General features: G+C 45.9%; 1 protein-coding gene across 8 annotated transcripts in view; it reads right to left on the reverse strand.

Annotated features, from left to right (window-relative positions):
• PRKCE (protein kinase C epsilon) overlaps window positions 1-15,970 on the reverse strand; it is a 547,240-nt gene that overhangs the window by 265,917 nt on the left and 265,353 nt on the right. The window lies entirely within an intron of this gene.

The raw sequence follows: 15,970 nt of genomic DNA on the forward strand, positions 1-15,970 counted from the left end.
AGGGCACGCTGGGACCCCTGCTTCTGCGCTCTCCAGATTCCTCACTGCCACCTCCTCCCACTTCCCAGTTGTTCCCAGACCAGGACTAAGCACACAGCCCCCGAGACTCCAGAACAGCCAGTCCATGATGACAACAGTCTTCAGAGACTACTTTGTGGGGAGGCTCCAGTTGTGCTTGGCTACATTTTATTAAAAACAGCAACTTAGCAGTGGCATTCCTAGAATCATTAACTACACATGGAACTTAGAAGTGATTAATCTCGGGCGTTTTATTTTTCAAGTGCCCTTCAGCGTGAGTTTGGGCGACCCGCTCACACATTCCTGGGCACTTGACTGGGTGGAGGCAGGTGGGGGGAATTTACTGGAAAGGGTCGTTGACAGAAATGCTGCCCTATCGCTTCTACCTTGCACAGAAGCAGAAGTGAGATTCCACTTCTATTTGAGGGAGGAGGCAGTAGGCTGTCTCCATGGCAACCCTGGAGGAATAAGGACCTAAAGAAGGTTTGGGGGAAATTAAGTTGTGGTTGTCCACGTGTTTGGCCTTGTCACGGGCAGTGGCTTGGAATACCTGCCTGAAGGAAGGACACAGGTATGGTGATGCAGAGGGGACATTCCAGGAATGACTCCAACAAGCACTGCACGACTGACTGACTCCTACCTACCTGGGTGGTTTTTCTAAATACTTCACTGTGGATGGTTAACCCTGCCAGGAAAGCTAAGCATGCGTGTGTGTGTGCGTGTGTGTGTGTGTGAAGACAGAGAGAGAAAGCGAGAGAAAGGAGAAGGGAAGGAGAGGTTGAATAATTTAAAACATGTTTTCAAGCTTATTTCCCTACGGTTTTATTTGTTTTTTGCTGATTTTATTTGCTCTAGTTTCTATTTTAATACTTTTTAAACTTCAGAGCCTTCTCAGCTATGCACTTTAGGATCATTTTAGGCACAGTGTTAACACCCAGCTACAGGTTGATGACACCTTGACAGTCTTCCTTAACATGGAATCACAATGTTTTGTATGAGGCAAAATTATGACCTACAGTGTCAGCAAGTCTACGGACCTGTCAATATCACTCCAATAAGATGTGAGTGCATCCCAGTCCTGTTAGCCACTGCTACCGTGACCTTCGGCAAGCTCCTAAGCCACTGTGAGCCTCAGTTTCCTGGGGACAATAATCTTCTTTCATCTCATAATGGCAGTGTGACCATCAACTAAGACAATGACAGTGAACACACTTTGTAAGCATAATATAATCTACAAGTGGAAGGGAGTGGTGTTATTATATCATTAATAATTATAGGACTTAATGCAAAGAGGTTGCATTACTAATGACAACAATTTTTTGGCAAAGCAGTTTGCTGTTTTTCTTCCCTCACCTTTTTCTAAGTTCAAAGAGCCAGTGAGAGACAGAAGCCTGCCTGCATGGCCTGCTGGCTTCAAGGTCAAAACTCAGTCATGCATTTTCATGGGGCACACAGAGGAGCCAATCGATTAGACACAGAAATCAGAGTGTTAAGTAGAAAGCTGCCTGAACAGATGACCGCAGGGCTCAGAGGACGAGGAGGGAGCCACAGCCTGCCTGCTCCCCTCTCTCCAGGGTTTTGCTGACCCTGGAGGATAGTTCATTCCTCACGGGGAAAGCAGAGCAACGCTCACTCAGGGAGGTCCTCCACTTTGCCCAGGTGGGATCTCATTAGCCTCCCTCAGGCTTGCTCCCATCTGGCTGGTGCTGAGACACTTGTGAGCGTGAGAAGGAAAATAGAGCCTGTGCACAGCGCTCTCAACGGGAAAGACATCCAGGCCCAGCAGCATGCCTTCTAGATCCTCACTTCTCACACAGGGTCCCTGAATAGCAGCCTCAGCAGGACTGGCCGCTGAGCAGACACACGGCATCGCAGTCATGCCCTGACCCACTGAGTCAGACTCTGCACCGGTCTGTGATGCCCAGGTTACTTTTGTGCACTTAGCATTTGAGGAAGTGCTGTTCTGGTAACCCACGAGCCAGGGAGTGCGGTGGTGGTGACAAGGGTGAGACTCCCTGGCGGGGTATCTGCTGAACTGTTTCCACCTGCCTTAATCCTGATGAGGCCCCGCATTGTTTGTAAGGAGTAGGATCCCCACGCAGACCATGTCAGTTTTCAGCAAGAAGCCGACAGGCTGGACGAGCCCCTTCAGAGGAAGCTCTCTCCTTCTCTCCAAGCAGGCCAACCTGCGGGTCAGCCCCTTTGGCGCTGTGGGAAATGCGCCTTTCCAGTTGCTAGGCCTTTGTCCAAAGGGCACTGAATGGCTGGAGTGGCCACTTCCGGTTACACTTCCTTAGCACTCAGAAGCAGACTGCACTCTGAGCCTTCAGGCCGAGACCCTCGAGCCCTCCCCCGTCCTCCTCCCACAGGCTGCACAGCAGCCAGCCTGCTCCCACAGCCCGGGGCCTGGCTGCCTCCTCAGGACTGGTTTCTTCCCAATGCCTAGGATTTGCTTTACCATCTTCTTCCTGTGTCTGGGAAGCAGGCCCCTGTGGCCAAGGACACGACTGGAAAGTGGAGGGGAAACTGAAGGGACATGGAGAGATAGTCAGGGCCACTCAACTTGAATGCAATTCTTTCCCTTTCTGAACCAAGTTCTTGAGTTCTTGGTTTTTCCATCCATTAACCAACCACCTGCACTCAGAAAATGTACCCAACATCTCCCTGTGCTTTTCCTATCTCCCAAATAAGGTTATAATTACCCTTCTCACTTAGAGGGTTGAGAACATGAAACAGAATTATAAGAAGGGAAAAACGGAGTGACATGAGAGATCATTCTGGACAAGGTTTTCTTTACTAATATAGACACCAGGCACTGATCTCAGCACTTTATAAATCCTAACCCACCCAACTGGCACAAGGCTAGAAGCATATACTGCTGGTGTGTCCGGTTTAGGACAAGGCACAGGGACCCAGAGAGGCAAGGAGTTTGTTGATGGTCACCCATGTGGGGAAGTGCAAAAGGGATGCTGGGACAAGAGCAGGCTCGGATCTGCTCTGCTTGGCTTGGGAGAGGAGGCCCAGGGCAGCTCTGGGCCTTGGAACCAAGCCTCCCACTTGCTCTAGGCTATTCCTCTTTCTTTAGGATAGAACAGTCAGTGGAGCAATCAAGGTCTTGCAGACTAACTATGGAGGAAAACAGGAGATGTGTGCGTGACAAGTCAGCCACACCCTCGAGGGCCACCTCCACAGCAGGAAAACACCTAGCAAGACAATTGGGGAAGCCCTCAGGGGAATGCCTTCTAATATGGCTACCTTCCCACCAGGGATAAACCCAGTCTAGTCCAATTCTTTCCTAATTCTGCAGGAGAGTAGCCCCTGAAGCTCTTCAGAAAACACAGAAGGGCCTCAAAGACATTCTTAGCCTCCGAACCCAAACATCACCCAGTCCCTTCAAATATTTCCTCAATATCCAATTGGCCTGCCTCTAATTTCTGAAAGTCGCTCAACAAGGGGCCAATTGATTTCTCCCTTTGCCAACTGCTAGTGCACTTAAAACCCATTCACTCACTCCCAGTCAGATGCTCCATGATATTTAAGACTCAATTTTCCTCTCTTCCAGGCTCTCTCCTCCATTGCTGATCCAATCACTTCAGGGATTTTAACCTTTGCTCTTCAGACCCTGATGACCCTCTTTCTCCCCTCTTCACCACACTTAACCCTCCCCTCCCTTGTTCTGGAGCCCACCAGGGGCACCACCCACAGCAATGCCTGCAGGGGCTGTGAGAAGGATGCCATCTGTACCCCTTATTCACCCAGGGCCCCAGCCAGGACCTCTGGGCCTGGACTGATGAGTAAGAGCCCAGTGCTGCCTTGCAGGCAGAAAGAAAGTGAAAGTGAAGTTGCTCAGTCGTGTCCGACTCTGTGCGACCCCACAGACAGCAGCCCACCAGGCTCCTCTGTCCATGGGATTTTCCAGGCAAGAGTACTGGAGTGGGGTTCCATTGCTTTCTCTGCCTATAATCACTACTGCTGCTGTTGCTAAGTCGCTTCAGTCGTGTCCGACTCTGTGCGACCCCATGGACAGCAGCCCACCAGGCTCCCCCGACCCTGGGATTCTCCAGGCAAGAACACTGGAGTGGGTTGCCATTTCCTTCTCCAATGCATGAAAGTGAAAAGTGAAAGTGAAGTCGCTCAGTCGTGTCTGACTCCCAGCGACCCCATGGACTGCAGCCTACCAGGCTCCTCCATCCACGGGATTTTCCAGGCTGGAGTACTGGAGTGGGGTGCCATTGCCTTACCTAACACTAAACCCAGTGGCAACTAAGCATATGTCCCACACCCAACATGTCTGCAAACTTCTATGAATGTTTAAAACCTTCAGAAGATTACTAAAGAGATGGATCTCTGCCTCAGCTGCCTGCTGCCAACATGAGTATCTGTCACACAAAAGGAAAGATACTCTGACAGGCACAAAGGAGGAGAGAAAAATCTCTCCAGAAGAAAGTAAATTTTCCTTGCAGGCAGACCCCCTGCCAAACATTGGCTCAGCCCAGTTGGAGTAGGGTGGCATGGGACCAATCTCCAGCAGTGCTGCCCCCCTGCCCCAGTCTCAGCAGGCCTTGCTCACTCAGTCAGGAATCTCAGAAACTGTTGGAACACAGATACCCAGAGCTCCCACCTGAGAGAAGGTGGAGGGCCAAAAGCAGCAGATCACAGCCTCTGCTCCCACTGCCCCTTAACCGGGGAACATGTGGAGGGATGCGGCACCATGCAGAGTCAGAGGAAACTGCCCCACACATAACCAGGATCACACCAGCCAGACCTGTGCTCAGAATCAGATGACAGATATTCAGAGGGAATATAGGAAACACTAACCTTCCCCCGACCCAAATTAAACTGCGCCAGGCCGAGCACTGCACCACAGGGAGAAGAGGCTCAACTTGTTTTAATTTTGGGTGTGTTTAGGCTTTGCTTTAGTAAATGCACAATTGCAAATCTCCAGAGTATCTCAGAGCAGTTCTCCAGCTGGAGAGCTGTAAGGGTTTAATTAACCTAAATACCTGCGACTTCCTGCCTCCAAAAACCTGTTCTCCAAAACTTCGCAGTGACCTGGCCCAGACTATGTCTGTTGAACAGCACTAGAACCCCCGACTCGGCATTTCTATGTTCAGCAGTGGCCCAAATGAGCAGGAAGGATGCTCAACAGACCAGGAGCTCAAGACTCTTCAACTTGGACTTAGTGACCAGCTTTTGTTGTTTAGTCGTTTGTGTCTGACTCTGACCACATGGACTGTGACCACATGAACTGCAGCACGCCAGGATTCCCTGTCCTTCACCATCTCCCGGAGCTTGCTCAAACTCATGTCCATCGAGTAGGTGAGGCCATCCAACCTCTGTTGTCCCCTTCTCCTCCTGCCTTTAATCTTTCCCAGCAACAGGGTCTTTTCCAATGAGTCAGTTCTTCGCATCAGGTGGCCAAAGTATTGGAGTTTCAACTTCAGCATCAGTCCTTCCAATGAATATTCAGGACTGATTTCTTTTAGGATTGACTGGTTTAATCTTCTTGCAGTCCAAGGGACTCTCAAGAGTCTTCTCCAACACCACAGTTTGAAAGCATCAATTCTTTGATGCTCAGCCTTCTTTATGGTCCAACTCTCACATCCGCACATGACTATTGGAAAAGCCATAACTTCGATTATACAGACCTTTGTAGGCAAAGTAATGTCTCTGCTTTTTAATATGTTGTCTAGGTTTGTCATAGCTTTTCTTCCAAGGAACAAGTGTCTTTTAATTTCACGGCTGCAGTCACCATCTGCAGTGATTTTGGAGCCCAAGAAATAAAGTCTCTCACTGTTTCTGTTGTTTTCCCACCTATTTGCCATGAAGTGATGAGACCGGATGCCATGATCTTTGTTTTTTGAATGTCGAGTTTTAAGCCAGCTTTTTCACTCTCCTCTTTCACCTTCATCAAGAGACTCTTTAGTTCCTCTTCATTTTCTGCCATAAGAGTAGTGTCATCTGCATATCTGAGGTTATTGATATTTCTCCCGGCAGTCTTGATTCCAGCTTGTGCTTCATCCAGCCTGGCATTCTGCATGATGTACTCTGCATATAAGTTAAATAAGTGATAGTTGCTCAGTCATGCCTGACTCTTTGCAACCCCATGGACTGTAACCTGCCAGGCTTCTCTGTCCATGGAATTTTCCAGGCAAGATTACTGGAGTGGGTTGCCATTTCCTTCTCCAAAGTTAAGTAAGCAGGGTGACAATATACAGTCTTTATGTATTCCTTTCCCAATTTTGATCCAGTCCTATGTTTCATGTCCCATTCTAATTGTTGCTTCTTAACCTGCAAACAGGTTTTTCTGGAGGCAAGTAAGGTGGTCTGGTATTCCTATCTTTTTAAGAATTTTCCAGTTCATTGTGATCCACACAGTCAAAGGTTTTAGCCTAGTCAATGAAGCAGAAGTAGATGTTTTTCTGGAATTCTCTTGCTTTTTCTATGATCCAACGAAATGTTGGCAATTTGATCTCTGGTTCCTCTTTAGCCCAGCTCATTACAAGGAGAATTTATATTAGATTCCAGTATGTTCCAGTAAACCATGTCATGTACCATACCTTGGATGTGTGGGTGGGGAAGGAAGGCTGAATTGCTTCAGTGAAAGCAGCCCTCCCCCTCCACAAACACACCCATAGGTACATGCACACTTGAGCATCACACTGTTCACAAACACAGCCTTCCAACACTGAGCCTCTTAGACAAAAAGACTGTAAAGGGAACTCCTTCCCATTGTGGGAACTGCATTTCACTCTGTGACCTGCATGTCCCAAGAACAGAGCTGGGTCAGCAGTGCAGGTCAGGCTGTGTAAACAGGGACCACGAGGGCCAAGAGCCAGGCCTCATGCACCCTTCGGAACAGGTCAGTGCTTTCGTATCACAGCTGAAAGGTTTACCCCCTTGCCTCCACCCTACCTGCCTGTCTCCCTTTGTTCATCCCCAGCACCAGTGGGGGCTTCCTCGAGAGCCCCCGTCATCCCATCTATCTTTTAGGAAGAGCCTGCAGGGCCGTGATGCAGGGCCCAGTGAAGGCCCGGCCTTGCCTGGCTTTCAGGGCTTTCAGGAAAGCACTCAGGTTCCAACGTGCTGAAGCTGTCTTTTACTGGATGACAGGACATTTTTAGCTGATTGTTAAAGTCACAGTCTACTATAGCCCATCAACAACCAATTTGGCCCCAGTAAAATGGATTCCAATTCCCTTAACACTAGTCTCCTAGCAATCAGCTCATCAATATACATAATGTTTAGAAGCTGGATATTGATTGTGGAGTCTAATGGACTCATTATTCAGGGTTCTGCTCGACCTCTGGACGAACATTTTATTGGAGCTTCCCTCTCCACTCACTACCAAATTCCAAATGGGGGGTGGGGGAAGGGTAGTAGGGATGATGGAGAGGAAGCAAAGAGGTTCCAGGGTTTGGCCATAAATCAAGTATGCTCATGACCTGGGGTTTTGCCCAGCCAATGTGAAGTAGCCTGTAATGCTGTCAGCCCCCAGCATCACTGAATTAACAAGGAGCTACTGTTGCCATAGGATACAGTAAGCACCCATGGTGTGGTTTACTCTGGGGGCAGCCAGCGATCCTCTGGGTCACAAATGCTAGCAGAGGCACCTTAGAGTCCCTGCCAGTGTCTGTACAATGATCAGCAGCAGCACCAAGCCCTGGCCCTCAAACACAGCCCCCACAGCCCAGCTCCACAGCATCCCTGACTCTTCCCCTAGGCCTGGGGACACCTATGCACAGCACAGGGGCTGCTCCATTGTTCCTCCCAAGTCCCTGCTCTCAGAAGCCTGTCTCACGCAGGGCTGGGGGAAAGGTGAGCTTCTGAGGCACAGAGCGGGGGGCTGAGTCACAGAAACGAAGAATGCTGATGGGACAGGCAGTCTGGCCTCCCAGTGGGTCATGGGGAGACTTTTTCCCAATCTCTCTAGCTAAGAGATTAGCTAGATTCTTTTTCCTCCTGATAAGATCCCGAGCAGAGTCTGCTGGTAAGCCCTGACCATTTAGTAGTCATCAATTGCCAACATCCGCTGGATCATGGAAAAAGCAAGAGAGTTCCAGAAAAACATCTATTTCTGCTTTATTGACTATGCCAAAGCCTTTGACTGTGTGGATCACAAGAAACTGTGGAAAATTCTGAAAGAGATGGGAATACCAGACCACCTGATCTGCCTCTTGAGAAATTTGTATGCAGGTCAGGAAGCAACCGTTAGAACTGGACATGGAACAACAGACTGGTTCCAAATAAGAAAAGGAGTTCGTCAAGGCTGTATATTGTCACCCTGTTTATTTAACTTATATGCAGAGTACATCATGAGAAATGCTGGGCTGGAAGAAGCACAAGCTGGAATCAAGATTGCCGGGAGAAATATCAATAACCTCAGATATGCAGATGACACCACCCTTATGGCAGAAAGTGAAGAGGAACTCAAAAGCCTCTTGATGAAAGTGAAAGAGGAGAGTGAAAAAGTTGGCTGAAAGCTCAACATTCAGAAAACAAAGATTATGGCATCCGGTCCCATCACTTCATGGGAAATAGATGGGGAAACAGTGGAAACAGTGTCAGACTTCATTTTTCTGGGCTCCAAAATCACTACAGATGGTGACTGCAGCCATGAAATTGAAAGACGCTTACTCCTTGGAAGGAAAGTTATGACCAACCTAGATAGCATATTCAAAAGCAGAGACATTACTTTGCCAACAAAGGTCCATCTAATCAAGGCTATGGTTTTTCCAGTGGTCATGTATGGATGTGAGAGTTGGACTGTGAAGAAAGCTGAGCGCCGAAGAATTGATGCTTTTGAACTGTGGTGCTGGAGGAGACTCTTGAGAGTCCCTTGGACTGCAAGGAGATCCAACCAGTCCATTCTGAAGGAGATCAGCCCTGGGATTTCTCTGGAAGGAATGATGCTAAAGCTGAAACTCCAGTACTTTGGCCACCTCATGCGAAGAATTGACTCATTGGAAAAGACTCTGATGCTGGGAGGGATTGGGGGCAGGAGGAGAAGGGGACGACAGAGGATGAGATGGCTGGATGGCATCACTGACTCGATGGACGTGAGTCTGAGTGAACTCCTGGAGTTGGTGATGGACAGGGAGGCCTGGTGTGCTGCAATTCATGGGTTCGCAAAGAGTCAGACACGACTGAGCGACTGATCTGGAGTGCAGAGCTAAGACATTTCACTTCTTGGCAGAGAAATGAACACACAGAGCCTCCCGTACACCAAATAAGCCCATCTCTCCCTCACAAAACTTTGATCTCATCTAGAGTCAATACAAAAACACATTTCCAAACCATTGCTTTATTTTCACATGTGAGAATTCAGTGTCCTCAATTACATTTAAAATTCCACAATTGGAGGATAGGTGCATTCAGTAACCCTACCTTCTCTTCTCCTCTACCCCGAGGTTTGCCCTGGACTATACTGGGCCCACCCCTACCATGTTCATTGCAGGCAGGGAATTTGTTGTCTTTGTGGTTTCAAGAGTTTGAGGTTCAGACACAACTCGCTTCATTCTACGAAACTATATACCTTTTGCATTTTCCAAAGAAGCTGAAAATCTACGCTAATTTTTTTTTACCCAAAGGAAAAGTTTTGGGCCTTACATTTGTTTGTTTTTAAAAGTGTGTGAGCCAAATAAAATACCTTCCAGGCTGCAACCTCTCATGTATAAAATCTCCCAAACTGTGGGAGATGTAATAAAAGGGAACAGGAGAGAGGGAGCTTGAGGATGTAGTAATTCATCTCCCAGGAGGAGGCTCCAAGGTCTCCAAAACTTGGAGCAGATTCTTGCTACTTTGCCTTTGCATTTTAAGTCACTTTCTGGTCCACATGTCTAGATTTCCCAGACATCCCGTGCAAGGGTGTCAGATTTAGAAAACAAAAGCACAGGATATCCAGTTAAATTTCAATTTCAGATAAACAATGAATACTTTTTTTGTGTTAGTATGTCCAGTACAATATTTGGGATATACTCATCTTTAAAATTATGCAGAGCTAGTGTGAAGTTCAATGTGACTAGACAGCCTGTACTTTTTCTACAACCCCAATCCTGCCAGCTCTTGGAGTTTTTCCTTCACTCACGGCCCCAGCTACCATGACCCAGGGTTCTGTCCCCATGGTGGGGTTGTATTGCTGATGCAAAATCATTTCTCATATTGCAAGAGAAGAAAAGGAATGACGTTAACAAAAACAGTAGTTTTTAAAGCTTACGTTAAGTGTCTCAATATATCAAATAACTTCTGAATTTAGAGAGCCCCGTGGTATTTTACTGTAGGCTGGGCTCTCTTGGAGGACCACTCATTCGCTGGTTTCTTTAAATGAAGTCCTTCTAACTTCTTTCTAGTCAACACTCTTGGGCTTTCAGACCACTGAAGACATGACTCTATTGCTAGTGACTCTCACTAAAAAACATACTGAAATAAAATCATTTAGGCTAGTGTTTCCCCAACTCAATTATATTCTTTGGAACTCTATTCCTGTAGGATCCTCCTGGGGGAAAAAAAAAATGGTTCTGTGGTTGAATAAGCAGGAAACTGCACACTGCCTATGGCCAGCTGGGAAAGTCACTGCGAACATCAGCATATGAAAGGCTTGAGGAATCTTGTGGGGGAAACTCTGAGCTGCTTATTCCAACATGAACCAAACTCATCTGACCACAGATCGCAAAGGCTGCCACCTCCCCCATCTAATCCCTATTAACCCTACAGGTAACAATTGGGATGCTAGAAGCTGATGAATGTTTCTCAAACACAACCAACCCTTTAGACAGTATTTTTCCCTATGCCCTGGTTTAGGTTCTGGGTTTGAGTTCTTCAGAAGTGTTCCTGGCCCTGATCCCAGACTGTTCCATCACGGTCTTCTTTCAAAGCCCACCGAAACTCCACCTGTTCAACAAAGCCTCCTTGACCTCCTGGTCTCTCCAGTCACACTGACCACTTCCTTCTTTGTTTCTCTGACTTTTTGTTCAGCAACTAATCCCAGCACATCAATTCACACAGCCCATGTCCTCAAGACGTTAATCCAGGTATGCTGATTTGATTCTTCTGCTACTGTTTTCTGATTCTGTTTCTTTATTTGTTGGCTCCTCAACCAGGCTTGAAGCTACTTGGGCTGACACTTCTCCTGCTTCACAACAGCCCGTATTTCAAGATGGGCCAAGCACCCAATAGGCCTTTGTTAAATCGTTTTTGACAGAAGCGTGTCTATTCATGTACCCATGTTCTAATCATGGCTGATTTCAAAAACAAAGGATGGCTCTCCTAAAAGAATCAGGAGCTGACTTCTCTCAGGCACCATTAAAGATGAAAAGTTAATCCCAGAGTTGCCTTCTGAGCCATGCATTGTGCACACCCTGGCATCAGTAACCACTGCCCAGCAAACAACCCAACCCCAACCCAAACCAGTGGAGGAGGGAAAGACCTGAAAAGACCAGAGATTTCCATGACACTGAAATGATTTCCCAGTTAGGGAAAATTTCATAGATCAAAATATCCAAGAATGATACGTCATCTACAGCCTTGAAATTCAAATGATTTCAATTCTTCTGTCCTGGGGAATACCATTTCATTATCCTAAGGCAAAGATAGCCATGTACTCTGATAAGGAACAGATTGCAAAATGACCTGCTCTCCAATGCTGAAGTCACAGGACTCTTTTATTTAACGGGCCGGGAGGGGCTTCAGGGTTTTACAGACATTGTGCTGTGAGCTCCATCACAAATCAAGGCCTGTGTGATGCAGACTTCTAACAATTCCACTGTATATCCATAGTCTTCAGGGAGCTTTCATCTTTACCCTGAGATTTCTTAAAAAGAAAAATCTGGGCAACAACAGAGGAGTCTCTAAAACACATAATTGGAAATCTAAACACATCGTACAAATCAACTGTACACACACTTCATTGTCCCAGAAGCATATTTCTTTCCATCTCAAGCCAATTACAAAAAAAAAATTCCACACTCAAAGCTTTAAATAAATAGCCCTAGTTTCCAAGGTGAAACAGAATCTCCTTTTGAATGATAACAAGTGATAAAAATATCAGTTATAAGCCAATTTTTGTAAATCAATTATTTTCTAAAATGCACAAAGGGCTTTCCAAGAAGGCTCATGGCAAACTTCATTGGATTCAGTTCCCAGAAAAATATGCAACTGGCTAACATTTCCTGGGTGAAAATACTGCCAGGTCTGAGCACTTGGTAGTCAGTAGGAAACACTTTAACATTCTAGACTGCTAATGCCTTGTTTGTTCCCCTCTCGGTCCCCAAGCAATCAATTAAGAATACGCAACACAGACGCTCATGCTTTGCAAGCACAATTAATAAGATTTGGATTTTGTAGACATTTCTATATTTTGGAAATTTCAATGAGATTTCAGGTAAAATGGGGTCCAAACATATTCAGTTAAGATTTGATCAAATCACTTCTCATCATTCAGAACTTACTCAAAGTGTCAACTCCTCAGAGTCCTTCCTGAGCCACACCAGCTAAAGAACATCCCACCCCATGCACAGGTATAATACAATTTTCTACCACATTCCTGATTTTACATTTCCTAAAGTCTTTATAGTACCTGTATCAACTTCCTCATCAGTTTAATGTTTACTGTCCATCCCCCATCAGTAGAAAACAATGTAAGAGATCACTTTTGTACTCATGTCCTCTGCCTGGCCCAATGCTAAATCCCTGGAGCCTCTTTCAGGGCTGGTGATGGCTGTTCAACTCTCACTACCATCCATTTCCAGGACTTTCATATTCCCAAACTGAAACTCTGTGCCATTAAGCACTGAACGCCCTCAGCCTCTCCACCCCGCAACCTCCTCAGTTCAGTTACCCAGTCGTGTCCGACTCTTTGCGACCCCATGAAAAGCAGCACGCCAGGCCTCCCCGTCCATCACCAACTCCCGGAGTTCACCCAGACTCATGTCCATCGAGTCAGTGATGCCATCCAGCCATCTCATCCTCTGTCGTCCCCTTCTCCTCCTGCCCTCAGTCCCTCCCAGCATCAGAGTCTTTTCCAATGAGTCAACTCTTCGCATGAGGTGGCCAAAGTATTGGAGTTTCAGCTTTAGCATCAGTTCTTCCAAAGAACACCCAGGACTGGTCTCCTTTAGGATGGACTGGTTGGATCTCCTTGCAGTCCAAGGGACTCTCAGGAGTCTTCTCCAACACCACAGTTCAAAAGCATCAATTCTTTGGTGCTCAGCTTTCTTCACAGTCCAACTTTCACATTCATACACGACCACAGGAAAAACCATAGCCTTGACTAGACGGACCTTTGTTGGCAAAGTAATGTCTCTGCTTTTGAATATGCTATCTAGGTTGGTCATAACTTTCCTTCCAAGGAGTAAGCGTCTTTCAATTTCATGGATGCAATCACCATCTGTAGTGATTTTGGAGCCCCCAAAAATAAAGTCTGACACTGTTTCCACTGTTTCCTCATCTATTTCCCATGAAGTGATGGGACCAGATGCCATGATCTTCATTTCCTGAATGTTGAGCTTTAAGCCAACTTTTTCACTCTCCTCTTTCACTTTCATCAAGAGGCTTTTGAGTTCCTCTTCCCTTTCTGCCATAAGGGTGGTGTCATCTGCATATCTGAGGTTATTGATATTTCTCCCGGCAATCTTCTAGCAATTGTTATTCTACTTTGTCTCTATGGATTTGACTACTCTAGGACCTCATCAGTGGAATCATGTGAGTTGACCGTGTTGTACCGTGTGTCAGAATTCCATTGCGTGGATACACCACATTTTGTTAATCCATTCATCTATCAATGGGCATCTGAGTTGTTTCCACCTTTTGGCTATCATAAATAATATTTCACTGAACATTGGCATACAAATATTTGAGTCCTTGCTTTCAGATTTTTGGAATATATACCCAATAGCAGAATTTCTTAATCATATGGTAATTCTATGTTTAATTTTTTGAGGAACTGCCATACTGTTTTCCACAATGGCTGCACTATTGCACATCCCTGCCAGTAGAGCACAAGCTTCCAATTTCTCTATGTCTTCTTCAACATTTGTTATTTTTTGTTTGTTTGTTTCTTTGGGTTGTGTTTTTTTTGTTTGTTTCTCTTTGCTAATTACATTTTTATCTGAAGCAACAGTTCCCGTTTATGTCCATTATAGATGAATGGATCTAATGAGAAAAAACTTTTCACTTGGGTTACTACCCAATGCACAGAGGTCATGAACAACTAAATAATTTACCTTTCACAGTTCAGCCTGGGCTAACAGCACAAGGATTATTTCTGAATATTTGGAAGCCACCTCCCCCTAGAAATATAAGCAAGTAAAGAGAACCAACTGCTAGGTAGCTTTCTCCCCATACTGGTATTAACGTTTTCTGCAAACAGCCCCAGCTGACAGCAAGTGGAATCTCAGGCAGGAACTGCTCTGTGCAGCACTAACTATAGGCCCTGCCACTTCTGGAAGTGCATAAAAGGGACTTTGGAAACTGTGTGGTGTTGGCCATTAAGACTTGGAAGGAATGAGGAGTGGAAATTACAGCCATCTGAATGCAATTGCCTGGCTTTATCTTTGCCCAACACTCCAAGAGCCTATAAACATCAGTGGAGGGAAAAGGGTTTAATCTCCAAAGACATAAAATTTTCAGAGCTATGTGACCTCTGAAAGAATAAGGCCATCTGAGAAAACTATTTCCTGAAACTCAAATCCAGGCTTGGGGAATGAGGCCACCAGCCAAGGCTCAGTCTTTCACTTTTCAAAATGTTTGCACATCAGCCTTTCCCACTGGATTTGGATATTGGGGAGAAAAAAGCTGTGGCCAATTTAACTGTATCTCCCTGGCCCTTAGCACAGGGATTGTCACCCAGATGGGAATGAATACATAGTTCTTAAAACAATAAATGAACACACGACACCAATCTAGAAGAGTGCGGACTTTTCTGATCCCAGAGATGGAAGAATGTTGTCTTCCTGATATATTCTAGCCCTGACAAGATCTCATGGAGTAGGCTTTGTGTCCTGTGAAGCCCCAAGAGAGCAGTCCTTCACAGAAATCCCTATAATCGTCATGTGGGTTCATGTGTAAAATAAGCTTTCTCTACCCGGCCCTGGAGCCAGCCATAGGGAATAATAATCTGGGTAGAATGGCTTTCAATTCCCCTTCTCTATTCCCTAAACCAAGGGTTCCCAACCTCCAGGATCTAATGCCTGATGATCTGAGGTAGAGCTAATGTAATAATAACAGAAATAAAGTCCACAATAAATGTGGTATGTTTGAATCATCCAGAAACTCCCCCAACCCTCAGTCCTTGGAAAAATTGTTCCACAGAAGTGGTCCTGGTGCCTAAAAGGTTGGGGACCACTGCTAACCCATGTCTGTGTCCTACTCCTCCGACTCCCACATGGGTACCCCTTTTCAACAACAATAGTGGAGGTAATAGGGTCAGCAAGAGTCGGCTTCCTTTACTGCTTTACAGTTTCCATGGGGCTCTCAACTGCATTAGTTTATTTGACCCCCAGCACAACCTAATGGGAAAACCAAGGAGAGTGGTTTTCAGTCATCTGATTTACCAAAGGTATGTGAGCAATATGCTGTAGAATGAAGTCTCCAGGCTCCAAAAACCCAGTTCTCTTTCTGTGAGTGTCTTTCTGTTCCTTAAACATTACCAAGCACATATTAATCTCAAAGCCAAAACTCTCACCCTTTTAGGGCTGTTCTCAATTACCCACTGAGAGGAAAGATGGCTCCTAATGGACAGATTCTAATCATGCTGATATGTTAATGATTGCAAGTGATTTCATGTGTTTGTGGTGTATTAAAATATGTCTACAAATTCATGCATACTCCTCTCTCCAAGAGGTGAAGCTTAATTCACCTCTTTGAGCTTGGACTGGACTAAGTAACGTGCCTCTAAGGAATAAAAAGGTGAAGTGATGATGCGTAATTTCAGAGACTAGTTCATATGAGCTAGTGG

The sequence above is a fragment of the Bos grunniens genome, chromosome 11, assembly GCF_055505025.1.
Source record: "Bos grunniens cultivar Pamir isolate PY7600 chromosome 11, Bosgru_T2T1.0, whole genome shotgun sequence".
In the NCBI taxonomy this organism is placed as follows: domain Eukaryota; kingdom Metazoa; phylum Chordata; class Mammalia; order Artiodactyla; family Bovidae; genus Bos; species Bos grunniens.